The 15,969-nt window shown below is 35.3% G+C and overlaps 1 protein-coding gene across 4 annotated transcripts in view; it reads left to right on the top strand.

Annotated features, from left to right (window-relative positions):
• The window catches only part of CALCRL (calcitonin receptor like receptor), a 131,482-nt gene that overhangs the window by 46,119 nt on the left and 69,394 nt on the right, over positions 1–15,969 (top strand). Inside the window, exon 1 of one of the 4 annotated variants that reach the window (XM_036745368.1) lies at positions 7,707–7,787. The exons of the other annotated variants lie outside the window; for them this stretch is intronic. The gene's annotated coding sequence lies outside the window, so the exon portion shown is untranslated. Of the gene's footprint in view, positions 1–7,706; positions 7,788–15,969 lie in introns of those variants that run through there. 4 annotated transcript variants of the gene reach the window in all.

Here is a 15,969-nt window from a genome sequence, read left to right as displayed (position 1 = left end):
ATATTCATATTAAATTGCTGCAAAGTCATTAAATTATGACACTATTTCTCAAGCATTTCAAACTCTGATAGCAGGAAATAATAAGATTCAATCCCTAAGCACAATATTAGCTCCTTGAGGGCAGAGACTGTCATCTGTTTTTGATTTTGTGTCCCCAGACTTTTTACATATTAGTTACTTAATAGATGTGGAATATTAGTTACTTAATAGATGTGGAATTGAATTGGATTGAATTGAATTATAAGTTCAAAGATTTAAAGCTCAGAAAGACCTTGGAGGTCATCTCCTGCTGTTCCTCTTCTTATGCACCAGGAGACTGAGGGCCCCATAGCTTTTAAATGTGAATTACCCAAGCTACGTAGGTCATAACTAGCAAAAGAGTAATTCAAACCCAGGTCCTCAGACTCCAAATCCAGAGTTTCTTTCAGTACATCACTCTTTGTTCTCAGTGGATTTTGTGTATTATATAGTATATAGGAATCATGTATTATATGTTACATAGGAATATTCAAAAGTTCCTTTTCTGTTAAGCCCCCAAGTCATGAAATTTGGAGGTAAGTATCTATATTGCCATTTCTACTTCTATAACATCTTTATCTCCGGTTGGATAGTTGTCGCCCTACTCCAGATTTTTATTACCTCTTTCTTAGACTATTATAGTAGTCTCCTAACTGGTCTCCTTGACTCACATCTCTCCCCTCTCCAATCAATTCTTCACATAACCACCAAAGGGATTTTCCTAAAGCACAAGCCTTTACTCAGCAAACTTCAGTGGTTCCTTATTACCACTCAGAGTAGCTCTTCTGCTTGCCATGTACTTAAAATCCTTCAACTCCTAGGTTAAATGTACCTATTCACTTTTATAGATTATTCTTGTTAACACACATTATGGTATAGCCCAATTGACAAATATTCCTCCTTCATGGCATTCCAGGTCCCATCTCCTCATCTTGACACTGTCTGTACTTAGGCAGAACAGCGCTCCTTCCATAACCCTGCCTCTTAGAATAACTACTTTCCTTATTACAGTCAAGATAACTAGTACTAGCTAACACTCATATATCACTTTAAGGTCTGTGAAAGGTGTTATCCAGAAGTTATTTGGCAGAAGGAGAAGATGGGATGGTCTCAAGGTGGAAAAAAGGAATGAACAGAAGTCTGCAATAATATCTTCATTGAGCATGGAGAAAGAAAGGAAGCTCTCCCACATGTTGTATGAATTAGCTATGACAAAGGTTTGGGAGGATCTGGACCATAGCTAAAGAGGACGAGGAGGCATGGATGGGTTCAAACCTGCATTATTGGAAAGAAATACTAAATGGATGAGATCACAGATCCCATCAGATAATTAGGTGTCTTATTTGATCATTTGTTTTTTTTCCAAGGCTCAACCCAAGTGTTACCTTTGGCATGATGATTTCCCCATCCCACCCTACCCAATTATCTCATATCTATTTTGTATATACCTATCTGATGGGAGAGATGACACTGAAATAGCTATGTACAAACAAGATATATACAGGATAAATTGGTGAAAATCTCAAAGGGAAAGGACAAGCAATAAGGGAGATATTGAAAGGATTCTTGCAGAAGGTATGACTTTAACCGAGGCTAAAGGAAGGCAGGGAATCCAGGAGGCAGAGATGAGGAGGAAAGCATTCCAGGCATTTGGGTCAGTACGTGAAAATGCCCAGAGCCCAGAGATGGAATGTCGTTTTTGATAAACAGCAAGAAATCCTGATCTAATTACACAGTGCCTGCTACATAGCAGTTAACAAGTGCTTGTTCATTATCAGTCTAACCTCATCACTTTACAAATGGGGTGGGAAGGTGGGGGGAGCAGAATTTAGACCCAAAGAGGCTGAGAGGTGCAGTCACATAACTAATTTGTGGCAAAAGCAAATATCTGAATATTAATCCACCATTCCTCTCCACTATATCATAACGCTTAAACTCACATTAAAAAGCAAACGTTTACGTAGGTTCAAGTGTTTTTGCTAAACACTTGACCAAAGCAATAAAAATGAGCAGTCTAAAATTTTCTCCTAGTTTCAAGCTGTCCTAAGACAATTGACAATCCTCAATTTTTAGATTTACTTCCTTGCCAATTCCCAGGCACAGACAGAGACAAGAACACAGGAAAATAGGATTTTGTGATTAGCAGACAAAGGTGTCTTGATTGGCTAGCCACTAATGAAATATTTCAGCTCAATCACTTACCTCTGCATGACAGAAAGAAGTAGTCCAAAAAATGCATTCCATTAGAATATTTGTCCTGTCTTGCTAAGCTTGAAAATTTAGAAACCATTCACTATATGCATATGTGTTAGTCTACACCTTTCTAAATTGGCTTCTTGCCCTTGTGTAGACAAAAACTTGGATTTTTTAATAGAAGACATATAATTCTAAAAGAAAGGAAAGGAATGTTGGAAACAAAGAGCTTATTATAGAGGGTGGGTCAATTGTTATACTGAACACAAATCACATGTTTACTACCAAATGGGTGGTTAGAAACTTCCTCTAACTTCCTTACCTTTTTAATACATGGAGTTATAGTGAATACATTCTTTTAACTTAGATGGGAACATTTTCATCTCTCCTTAATTGTATGAAACATTTTCCACTGTAGGTTTTGCTGATTCCAGAAGCATAATTATATAAGCATTTTCCTTTTTTTTTTTTTACTTTGTTCATTGCTATTTATCTTTTCTGAAAAAATAAGGTCTCTGCCTAGCCAATCTCTGAAATTGATATGCACTGAATTGAGTTTTCAGTCTCTTACCAGGAAATCAGGATATACTAATTTACAGCTTCTCTTGTCCAATTCTAAGGAAAACAAAAAGATTGTGTTTTGAAGTTTTTATCAGTTTACTTCACACTTAAGTACCAAATAAGTTAAAGGTATGAGAAGGGAATAGCCCTGTGATCAAAAAGTCACATGTGTTTCTTGTTTTATCATTCAAGATGATTCTGTGCTCAGGTATAAGACAGAGTGGAGTCATGTAGAGGAAGTGGGAAAGTATGCTTAGACACAAAGGAGTGTTAATTAGGCTTCTGGGCATGAGTACAGTTACAATGCAATGGACTTTCCCATTGCCATACCCTAAGCATTAGATTTTAATTAAGCTTATGTGGAAAAGACAGCTTTCTTCCCATGGGTTGAATATGGGACTATTTGATATTACAGTCTTTGCAGATAGCCAAATATTTGCTTTGCAATGCTCCCAAATTAAATGTAGTATTTTCCATCCCTCCTGCTAGGTGAAAAACAATTAGTAATCTTCCATATTAAAAATTAGAATGTAGTTATTCTGCCTAACCACACAGATAACCCTAGGATCAGGTCTCAACCATGCATTACAGCACATGACATTTGAATTCTGAGCAAATTTTTAGAGCAGCGCTAAGCAGGGGGCATCATTATGCCCATTGAGTTAAAGCCAGGGGCCTTCTCACTTAGGGTGAGAATGTAGAGAATGAGTTTATATATAAATAATGTTGAAATTTGGAATTATTCCTATAGATGGATCAGTATTCTCTTTACAATAACATGGGAAAAAACTTAGTCCTGAATGAAACTACATGTAATATACTGCTCTGAGTTAAGTATTACAATGTAAGTAGTGGCATGGTGGATAGGAGGTTAGCCTTGGAGTTGATAATATCTAAGTTCAGATCCTTAGATAAACACTAGCTGTATAACTAGGGACAATCACTTAGCATTCTTCAGGTAGCCCTCTAAGATTATAAATTAGAGTCAAGATACCAATTTGCATCAGGAGACAGAGTTTCTACATAGGGAGTTCCCTACACTGATGAAATCACAGGTCCACAATAACCCAACCATTCTCTCCCTTATTCGCCCTACCAAAAAAAGTGGTATTTTTATTCTAATATTCCTTTATTCCTTAATATTAATACACTGTCCTTCCACTGCAACCTTAAAAATTTTAAGTATTGATCATCTCCATGAGTTTATTTAGATTGTTTTCCTTACCCATCAGGCCTTCCCTCTTTCTTCCACAGAAATATCTTCATTCTTTAGTGATCAGGGCAGATGCCACCTTCCCCATCATGCCTTTCCTGACAGCTCCATCTTTTATAAGGTCTTAAAAATTAGAAAGAGATAGTTTATCTCAGTCCAACTTATAATTATTTGTATACCTCCTAACCTACTTTTAGTCTATAAACTTCTTGAGGGCAGGGGCTTTGCCATTTTTAATCCTTTTTTTTTAATCTCCAGGGCCCAAGATACTGCCTTGGTTATAGAAGATACTTCTGTTTGCTAAATGAATGAATGAGTTAATATCCTTTTTGCTGAACCTTCATTATCTATATTTCAATTCGTTGATATTTCAAATTACATATGATCTCCTGGGCGTCGATAATCACATAGTGGTAGAGATTGCTACTCACCTGTGTCTTCTTGGACTTGGACAATGTAACTCTTACCCATGGCCTCCTATAAATCCTCCAAAGAGGACTGATCAAATACTCTGAACTTCACTCTCTGGGTCTTTTAAGAACTTGTTGGTACCAACTCAGAGTACATAATCTTTCATGATTCACCCACTTCCTTTTCTGCCATACAGTTTAGCACTCAGTTCTATACTGGGTTGGTCTGGTTACCCCAGAATGATTGTAGACTCCCTGAAAGCAGAGATCATATTTCTCTCCCACAGCATCTAGCAGAGTATATGCTCAATGAATATATGTTGGTGGACTACTACTTGTAATTGCCTCATTAACCCACAAATGAGAGGCATTTTTGTGAGGTGTATTGGTTTTTATCAGAATATGAATGCTCTTTTGAACACAGAGTGAGATCCCTGAGCTTCCTTTTTAGGACATATACCCTGACACCCCCCCCCACTACACACACACACACACACACACACATATATATATATACACACACACATATATATATATATATACACACACATATATATATACACACACACATATATATATACACACACATATGTGTGTATGTATACGTATATATATGTATGTGTGTATGTATATTTGGTAGTAATTGGGTCACACAGCTAGTAAGTGTCTGAGGTCATATTTGAACTCAGTTCCCCCTCTCTAGGGCCAATGCTTTATCCAGTGTACCACCTAATAGTCTCTTTAAGGTTATATCTCAAGATACCCAGAGTTTCTAATTTTCTTCAAAAAACAGAATCACGCAGAAGCCATACAGTTTTACTTCAATTCATCAAATATCCATTGCACAACTATCATGTGTAAGACACTGTGCTCAGGGCTGGGGTTACTTTGGCTGAAAAAGGAAATGTGTTGAATTTGCAAAGTACATTCACTTGGGAATCACAATCTCATAAGTGTTGAATGTGGTTTAAATCCTAAATAGTTCAAATTAGGGTCAAAAATATGGTTGTAGAAAAATTTTAGTTAAATCACTTAGAAAATCCAAGTGTCTTAGCATATAAATTCTATTTCTATGTAGATGTTTAGACATCTATGTCGTGATAAGAACATATTGCAATATTTTAGACACTTCTTGGTTAACTTGATTTAGTATTTGAACATATTTTCCCAGCATAAAATTTTGGTACATTTAATATTTGCACGTCTCAACTTAGGAAGTAAAAATAAGGAAAACTGTTAACTAAGATTTGCAACCTCGAAAGCAACTGCAAATTTGATTTAAGTAAATGAAGTTAATACCTTCTATGTCAATCTTTTCACTCATATTTACTTATTTAAAACACCTTTCATTGTTTTGTCATCTTTTGTTCATGTCTAAGAAAAATGTTCTTATTTTTATGATATCAGTCAAAGAGACCAATGACAGTTTGGGAATAAAATGCTAATTCATAGAAGGGAATTTAAGGCTCATTGATACCACAATACCATTTGGCAATTTGAATTTGGGGGGCTTGTATAGGAATTGTGTGTTTTTCAAAGGTTTATATAAGTAATAACCCATATTGGCTTATGGAATCAGGCCATGTATATGTATGCATATATAACATATGTATATGTGTATGTACACATGTAAACTTACATACATGTACATATATGCGTATATGTACTTGCTATATACACACACTAAGGATCCTATAATCTTAGTATTCACCAAACTTGCTTTATTTGGGGATGGGGAGAACAAGAGGTAGGAAGGTATATTTCAGGAAATTCCTGGCATTCTACTGAGGTTTTTTAGAGAATCAGAAATGAATTTTTTTAAAAGATCTACTAGAAGTGACATGTTGTTATATACTTTTTGTCAAAGAAATCTGATGCTTTTATCATTCCTGAATAAAAAGCATCAATTAGAGAAATTTGAATAAAAAACAACTCAGGTGGTCACAAGGGTTGTTACAAATTATGGCATACAAAGAAGGTACTGGGAGGAAAAAAATTCTTCAAATATTCCACCAAAAGTAAACTCCCATGGATTCTGAATGAATTTATATTAGCTTCTCCTTTATATTTTAGTGCTGATTCAGGAAAAATTCAACTTTCAGCTTTAGTAGATAGGATGAAGACAGAATATAATGAAAATTAGAAAAGCACTGAAATTGTAATACTTTATTGTTAATTTTTAATGGTTAAGATCCATATTTTTATCAATATCCTTTTTAGGCCTTATTTGCATATATACAAATATTAATGTTTGGTGAGATGCAATTTTATTCAATCCAGCTAGCATTTATTATTAAGCAATCAACTTTTAAAAATTCATCTTCTAATCAGAAGTATGGCCATAAATAATATTTTTATAGAAAAAAAATCACAAGGAACTTTTGACAGATAAGGAATTGGAAACTCAGGATTGTGCTAAAAATCTTTATTACCCTTATTCTCTAACTTTTAAATAATGACCAGCTTAAATTTGGTGAGAGACTAAACTTTATACCTTTAGGGGTTTAATGGTCTAGCCTGACATTTATGTAAATAATTTTTGACTATGAAGAACTTTAGTTATTCTCTCTACCTGTTCACATTTTTACCCATTCATCCACTGAAAGTACTTGGAACCTTCCCACTGGATTTCTTTCCTAATGGCAGTAAGGTGGCACTTCTGGATGACCACGTTCATTTTCTCAGCTATTCCTATAAACCTCAATGATATCAAGAACATAGGAGAGCAATTTTAAAGCAGAAGAGAGAGCTCTTTTTTCTACTTCTTTCTTTTTCTCTTTTTTCTCTTAATGCCCTTTCTTCTTTTTTCCCACTTTGGAAGGCGCTTTTTAAAATTAATTTATTTTTATTTTTCAACATTCACTTACATAAATTTTAAATTTTCTCTGCCTCCCTTCCCTCTCCCCAAGAGAGCATGCAATCTGATATAGGCTCTACATATACATTCATATTAAAATATGGGAGGAACCACAACAAAGAAAGAAAAAATAAAATAAAAAAGAGAGAGCAAATAGTATGCTTTGATCTGCTTTCAGACTCCATATTTCTTTTTCTGGATATAGATGAATGCCCTTTCTTCTATTAGGTACTCTCAAAGGCAGCAGGCAGATTGTTATTATCCAGAGAATCTCACTTACCCCTGCCCTAGAAGGTCACATGTGGTTTTGTAGCCACAGTACAACCACAAAGGATCTATCACTTCAGTTTTTACTTCATCCTCTTCTTTCAGTGATGGCCACTTTTATTACTTCTAGGAGAAAAGGGGGAAAAAAAAACTTTGGACTGAAGTAATGTTTCTCACTGGAAATAGAGAATGAACTATTATGACTGTTCTTGGAGAAGTGAGTACAATAGTACATGGAAGTAGGCTGAAAGTTACAACTATCCTAAAGGTAATGTACTGTAGTTATTTGTTTACCACTAGAAACTGACTTGCTACCTACTTAGGAAAACATTAAAATCTGGAAGTTCTATTTCTCCTCTACTAGGTGTTTAGACTGTACCAAAATAGTTCTGAATACTATGTTTCCTTTTCAAGACAGGTCATCACTGTCTTCATAAGACAAAAACTTCTTGTGATAAATACAATTTTAAAAATGAGAGGACCTTATTTGAAACCTGTGACTCTTTTCAGATTAGTCTGTAGTCCAAAGAAAATGCATTGCCTTAAGAGATAAGGGGTGAAACATCATGTTAGGAAAATGTATTATTAATTGCTGTTGAAAACTATGTCAAACATGACAGTGCATTCCTTCTTAAAGAAATCTTGGTCTAGCCAAAGTTTAGAATTAAGGGAAAAACGGTGCTTGGCATAAAGATTTAACAGGAAAGAAAGCTATTTTAGAAGTCATTTGGGAACATGTTTTTGAAACAGGAAAAAACATACAATTGAGTTGATAATAGCACTCTGTAAAGGTTAGAACCATTAAAATGGATATGGCATCTTTTTTTCACAGGGAACGTGTTGTCCTCAAGGTGCAGTTCTCACTTAAGCACTGCATAAAGAAGCCAGAAACTTCTTCCTGAGATTTTTTTTTTGCACTGGAAAAAATCTATTTTTAAACCATAGGCTAGACTTAGTCACTGGAGCAAATAATTAAAAATAAATCCCATTTGGCATGTGCAAAATTAAAATAGTTCACAAAGTGCATCAACGGATAGCATGCTTACTTCCTTAAGATAGTGATCCAATTTTATCTCTCACTACTCTCCAAATGCCACTCTCTATACTACCAGAATGGTCACATACTGTCTCTTATACTCATTCCTACCGCTTAGCTTGAATGATGACCATGCCTTACAATATGATCCTCTCTTCTCTGCCAATTCAAATTTTATATTTCATTCAAGACCCACCTTGACCTTCCCTAATTAAATTGCCCTAATTTGCTGATTTACTTGTCTATCTAAATTCTATGAATTGTTCTCTAGCTGCCCAATGTCTATACAGTATATTTCTATCCTACCAGCCAGAACTGTAAGTCTCAATGGCCAGGACCATATGATGTTTTTTTAAAATTTCCTTGTATTAAAATGTTGGGAACACAACTTTAAAAATGTTTGCTAAATGACTAATATAAATACAAGTCAAGGAGAGATGCGAACAATAATAATGTCAGATGTCTTACTGTGTAATATTCAATCCAAAGCACTATCTGTATGTATGAATGTGTGTCTGTATACACACACACACATATACATATGTGTGTATATATATATATATATATATATATATATATATAGCTGCACAGCCTGTTAGTTTTTATTTTCTTTCTTGAGCAATAACTCTATAATGAGTAATAGGCTGAGTATTATTTTTAATCATGAGAATTTCTAAAAGTGAATAAATAAAGATTCCCATTCTATTTTTTCTTCTTTTGTTTATTATAGTAGCTTTTCTTATTTTGGCACTTATAAATTACTTAAAAGTGTTAGATATGAGACAGAAATCACAACCATGTTTATGAATGAATTGTCACTTTTCCCTCTTGGCACCCAGGAAAATGTAATGCTACAGAGACTCTGCCAAAAGGAACAAAACATTTTGTAATGAACTGCTTAGGGAATTAACAAAATTTTGGAATAGTCTAACTAAGTATTTGTTTTGTTTTTTTGCTGAACCGGTTTAACCAGGATTTTTTTTTCAAGAAATTGAAATTGGGTTCTTACAGGAAATAAAATAATCTTTAACCTAAAATGAGCAGCAGATCGTTGGAGGTAACTTTAAGACAATCTACTGATTGCTAAGATTTAATACATTTTGCCAAGGTCAAATGTAAATCTGATTACTACTTAAATATATGACATGAAACAATGAATTGAGTTGGAAGAAAGGGTGTGTTATATATGCAGGTTAATATGACATGTGCATGGTATCTATGGGAAATGGTATCTCTAGGGAAACATAGAATTTTAAGGTGTTCAAACAAGACAGGTTCTTTGACAATCAAATCTGCCTTCAAAGGGGGAATATTAGTTGGATTCAGATAAATAAATATTCAATTTCATTTTAATACATTTTCATTAAGAATCTATTATGTAAGGCATCGTGCTCAATATTACTAAACATAAACACAGAAAAACACTTTCTGTGTTCACAGGGCTTTTTACTGATGGGATACTCATGGGATACAACATGTTTACAGATAAATACAAAGCAATATGAAGAGGGCCAGAACACTAAGGACATGGAACAAAAACAAGTCCGGGAAGGAAAGGCTTCTTATAAATGTATCACCTGAGCTGAGCCTTGAGCAAAATTAGAGACTTAAAAAGGCGAAGGTGAGAAAAGAGTGGATTTTGAAGTTTGGAAGGAGCTGGTGGCTGGAATGTAGGATAGGTAAAGGGGAATAATAGGAAATTATCATAAAAAGGTCGATTACAGTCCAATTGGCAGAGCATTTTAGCTATTAGGCTAAGAGGTTTCTATTTTATGTTAGAGGTAATATCGATCCATGGAAGATGTTTGAGTGAGGGAGTGATATTGTCTTAGGAATATTAATTTGACAAGTCTGTAAGGGATAGATTCAAGAGGAGAGTGAAGTGAAGCAGGAAGACCAATTATTTCTATATTCCTGGAGAGGTGTGATGAGAGCCAGTATAGGCAAAAAGGAGAGAAATGGAAGTAATTTTGTGAAGGTGGAATTAAAAGTTGTCAGGAGACTACGAGAGCCAAGGGAGGTGATGGTCAAGGATGACTCTGAAGTTGTGAATCAGGGTGACTGGAAGGATGGTAATGTCCTCCACAGAAATAAGGAAATTAGAAGGCAGCATGGGTTTGGTAGTATAAGTTGTTTTGGAATTTTTTTTTAAATGGGCAAAATGAAAAAAATAACTTTCCCTTCAATTTCCAGAAACATCTCTTTTTCGAATTTTCTTCTTGAGTTGACTATAATCATCTTCTTTACAAAATTATTACTCTTAGGCATTATTATACGGTGGGATGACAGTGAAAAGTACAGCATTTTAGGGCAAAGAGGTTTGACCAAGCTGAAAAGGCTTAGAATATGGACCTGGCATTGGATTATCTGCCATATTCCTAGTTAAATTCGTAGATCATTTGTGATGATGATGACAATGACTAACATTGACATTTTCGTATTATCTCATTTGATCTTTACAACAACTGAGACAAGTGTTATTATCATTCCCCTTTTACAGATGAGGAAATTGAGACTAAGTCAAGTGACTTCTCCAGGATCAGTGTCTGAAGTAAAATTTAGGCCCTAGTTTTCCTGATTGAAATGTCATATCCACCACGTCAACTAGCACATAATGCTTATCACTATATAGCTGGCTGCCAGATGATGACATTTATTTAGTGCTATGTCAACTCAAGAAGACAAACCACACAGATTTGGAGATAAATTCATACATTAAAAGAATTACTACACTAATGAAATCAGAGATTTTTTTTTGTTATAAAGTTGTAACCTCAGGAAGCCATGCTATAACTTACAGTCTTCTTTAGATTCTATTATTAATTTCACTTAGCAGTTCCTACTTTGTTCTAAGATGAAGGTGAATTAATTAATTACAAACCTTTAGAATTCAAATCTATTTGCTCAGAGACCTCATGGTCAAAGGTTTTGAATATGCTTTAACAATGTCTACTGCTGGGTGGGGGTGGGGAGGGGAGGTCACTGGAGAGATTATAGGAACAATGATATCATTCTAATGCTGTTGGCTAATTTAAAGGGTGCATCCAACACACTCATTTTGAAGCTGATAAAATTAAGACACAGGTTAATAACTTGCTTAATGTCACAAAGCAAGTTGGTGGCAGAGTTATAACTAGAAACTTCACTTCTAATTTCAACATTCCTTCCATCATATCGCGTTAGCATGTTAGCATTTTATAATAGCACACCTTTAATATCAGTCTGTGATATTCTACTTAAAAATTAAATGAGGCCTCTCACTACCCAATCTTGTTAAAATCAAAATTTCTATTATCACACACATGCACATACATGCAAACATATACACAAACACAAAAGTGTTGTACTCCGTCTGGTAACCCATTCATTGAAAATATTTAACAAAAGCATACTGTAAAATGCTGAAGGCATTTGGACATTCTTTTGGTGTTCCGTGTGGTAAGATGAATGAACTTTTACACAATCAAGTCTATTTCCAGTTTTGTATGTTGGGAAGCTTTAAAGCCCATAGTTCAGATTAATTGGAGCTATGTTTAGTTTCTGCATTACACGGAGCAATGAATTCTTTCCACATTAGATCCTATGAAGAGATAGAGTTCAATAGCTGAAGTTTCAAAGGGTGTTTTCAGGTTCCCTCCCACTTTTTGCTAATTGGACCCAGGCTTGGCCACTTGCCTCCTTCAAATAAAAGGAAAGTGACCAACAGCACCGGAAATTGGACAATTATGCCCACAATGGGAAAATTGCTCCTAAGGTTAACCACTCAGAAGTGCCAATTGAAATCCAAACTTTTATCTTGAAATTATATCTCTTTAATAGTTATTCATTTTCTCAACTGAGAACATTTATTAGATAAGCATGTAAGCATACCAGGAATATGTTCTTTCCTGAACAGTGTTGGAAAAGCTGATTTTAGTGAACTTGTCAAGCTACAGAATTTAGGGAGTTTTATATTTAATTGGATTAGACCATTTTGATGTTCGATTTCAGAAAAATGGGTATTTTATCTTTATACAGAGGGATTCCCAAGAAATTCACTCTCTGCAGTTAATTATGAAGAAATGGTACCATAAAAGTATAGTTATGATAAAAATGAATCTGAAAATTCTTGAAGGGAAAAGTTTTGTAATTTCTAATTCAGTTCAATTTAGTAGACACTGGACAGCACATAGGATTTGTAGAAAGATCTGAGGCCAAGTTCTGGCTCTGCCATTTAATAGGATTGTTTCTTTTCTTTTTTTTTTGGAGGGGGGAAGGCAGGGCAATTGGGGTTAAGTGACTTGCCAAAGGTCACACAGCTAGAAAGTGTGTCAAGTGTCTGAGGCTGGATTTGAACTCAGGTCCTCCTGACTCCCAGGCTGGTGCTCTACTCACTGTGCCACCTAGCTGCCCCCATTTAATAGGATTGTGCCATTATGAATCATTCTTACTTTCTCAGTCTAAATTTTCTCATATGAAAAATATGAATGGTAATACTTGTAACTAGCATCCAAGAGATTGCTATGAAACTCATATAAAAAATTCTATTAAAAAACTCTGTGACCATCTTTAAAGCTATAAGTTATCTGTGTCCTTGGTTGTTATACTGGACCACAGTGATCACATGCTATTTGATTGACGGAATATAGTGAATCTGTAGAACTGGGCTGGAGATAGGTATTAACAAACTCCTTAGAAGATAGGTTAAGTATTTGAAATGGCCTTAGTAAATGGAATAATTGGTTTAAAATATCATGTGGTCAGATAAAAAAGGAATGATTGTACAAACCTGGCAGAAGATGCTCTAGTAGTTACATTTGATAACTCCTCAATAGTGATTCTGCATTGCAACTCTATACTTCTAAGAAGCCAGACCAATCTTCAGATGCACAACTGGGGGAGGATTACTCACAAACCATGAGATAACTCATCCATTGTATGCAGCATGAGTCATACCCTCCCTAGAAACTGGGCTCTAACACTAAGTGGGTTTGTGAAGAATGTGGAGTGTTTTCAGAAGGTACCTTCAAACATAATAGAAAGATTAAATAGCTAATAAAAAGAAAGGCTTAGATCAAAAAGACTGCATAAAAATTATGAAGTAGACATCTCTCTCCCCACTGAGGAAAAAATAGAAAAAGGGATATATAGATTAGTTATGTGGAAGCAATAAGACCCTTTTATCCAGTGGTGATTGTGTAAATTTAAAAATAGGATGCATACTTATCTATATAAGATAGTTAGGTCCTATGTGAATTGAGAAAGGTCTATCACCCATGTGGTAATAGTTTGGCTCACGAAAGGTACACTTTCCACACCCACACACTTGTAATGTCTTCAGTATTTATCAGTGGTGTCAAACTAAAATAAAAAGGGGGACACTAATCCATAAATAAAGACCCCTTTGGGTTTCATATTGACTTAGTTTTAAAATGTAATCTTCCCTATATTTTATTGTATTTTAATTTATTTTATTCAATATTTCCCAATTATATTTTAATCTTATTCAGGCTGTACTTGGGGGTATTATGGGTCATGTGTTTGACACCTGTGATGTAGAGGATTCCAGGAGAGGAAACCCTGTGTACTAAAGCAGTGCAGCAGTCTTTTGGCAGCTCATGCTTTTAGAGAGTTGTCTGGATGCACTGAGATGTTATGTAACTTGGCCCCAGTTATGTGATCAGTATGTTGTAGAAGGAGGGCTTGAGCCCAGGTCTTTCCCACATTAAACCCACCCTACAATCCATTCAGCAGGGAGTTTCTATTTAACTATTACACAAATGTCTATAATAAACCATATGGAACTTAATATTTATTTTAATTTGAATAACATACATTTTATATTTGTGTATTACAGATTTCATTGTGTTGTTTAGTAAGAATGACTTTTAAACTACTTATTGTGCACTATTTCATTCCATTTACTTTTTGCTCTCTCAGGGGATTTTGTTGAATTAGGTATAATCCTTCCTCTCAGTATTGACTTAAATTTATTTAAAAAAATATAGACCTTGGGGAGCTAGGTGATGCAGTGAGTAGAGCACCAGACCTGGAGTCAGGAGGACCTGAGTTCAAATCTGGCCTCAGACGTTTGATGTACCAGTGTGACCTTGGGCAAGTCATATAACCCCAATTGCCCTGCTTTTCCCTCTCCAAAAAAAAAATATAAACCCTAAAGCTGATTCATGTTGTTGTAACAATAATAATAATAATAATAACAAAAGAAAATAAGTAAACAAAAACAATAAAGAATATGCAGCATCAGAACTGGAACCAATGTGCAAAAAAGAATTAAGGAGAAGATAGTCACTGGGGTGGGAACTTGCAGCCTCGAGGCTATATGTGGCTCTCTAGGTTCTGGGATACATACAGCCTTTTGATGGAGTACAGGTTTTACAGAAAAAAAATCATTTTATTGAGGGGATTTATTCTGTGACATTTGGATTCAGTCAAAGGATTGCACTTGAGGACGTAGAGAGCCACATGCGGCCTTGAGGTCACATGTTGCCCACCCCTAAAAAGGATATGGAGCCAAGACTTTCTTTCTCCAGTAGTTTTTGGTTACTAGGACTTTGGTAAGCTAACAAGTTCTTTAAGGAGAACCCCTTTTAGGCTTGCCTGGTACTAATGCTTTTCCTTAAGGTACAAAAACACACATCTAGATTCACATACCTGGTTTCTAGTTCCACATTCTCCTTCCCATGGCAGTGTCTCCAGAGGCAGCTAGGGAGAACAAAGGATAGATCACTAGTCCTAGAGCCATGAAGATCCAAGATGAAATCTAGCCTTTGACACACTTAGTAGCTGTGTGACCTTGGCAAGTCACTTAACCCTGCCTCAGTTTCCTCAGCTGCAAAATTGGAATAATAAAAGAACCTACCTCCTAGAGTTGCTATAAGAATCAAATGGAATAATATTTATGCCCTGGGCAAGTCACTTAACCCTGTTTGCCACAGTTTCCTCATCTGTAAAATGGAGAAGGAAATGGCAAACTACTCCAGTATCTTTGTCAAGAAAACCCCAAATGGGGTCACAGAGAGTAGGACATGACTGATAAGACTGAACAATAACAACTAGTATATAGTAGAGACTTCAAAAATGCTATTTCCATCCCTAAAAGGGGAGGAGGAAGAGGAGGGAGAGACAGAGACGGGAAGGAAGGAAGGAAGAAAAGAAGGAAGGAAGGAAGAAAATAAATCATAGTATTTTAGATCGTTATAAAGTGTGACTAGACAGAATCAAAATCATTTTTTCCTCTCAAATTCAATGAAACTATTTTCATAAAATTTACACATAAAAGTTAGCCGGCATCATGTATCTGTTCATGGTAGTGTCAGGGCCTACCACCTGATGAAATTGTGAGATACAGTTATGGAATGTGTGAAAGTATTAGTGTACAGTCAGAATATACTGAAATGAAGAACTCTCTCTTAAC

This window comes from Trichosurus vulpecula, chromosome 2 (genome assembly GCF_011100635.1).
Source record: "Trichosurus vulpecula isolate mTriVul1 chromosome 2, mTriVul1.pri, whole genome shotgun sequence".
NCBI classification, from domain to species: domain Eukaryota; kingdom Metazoa; phylum Chordata; class Mammalia; order Diprotodontia; family Phalangeridae; genus Trichosurus; species Trichosurus vulpecula.
Note: the sequence above shows the minus strand (reverse complement) of the source record. Positions and strands in the feature narration are given on the sequence as shown.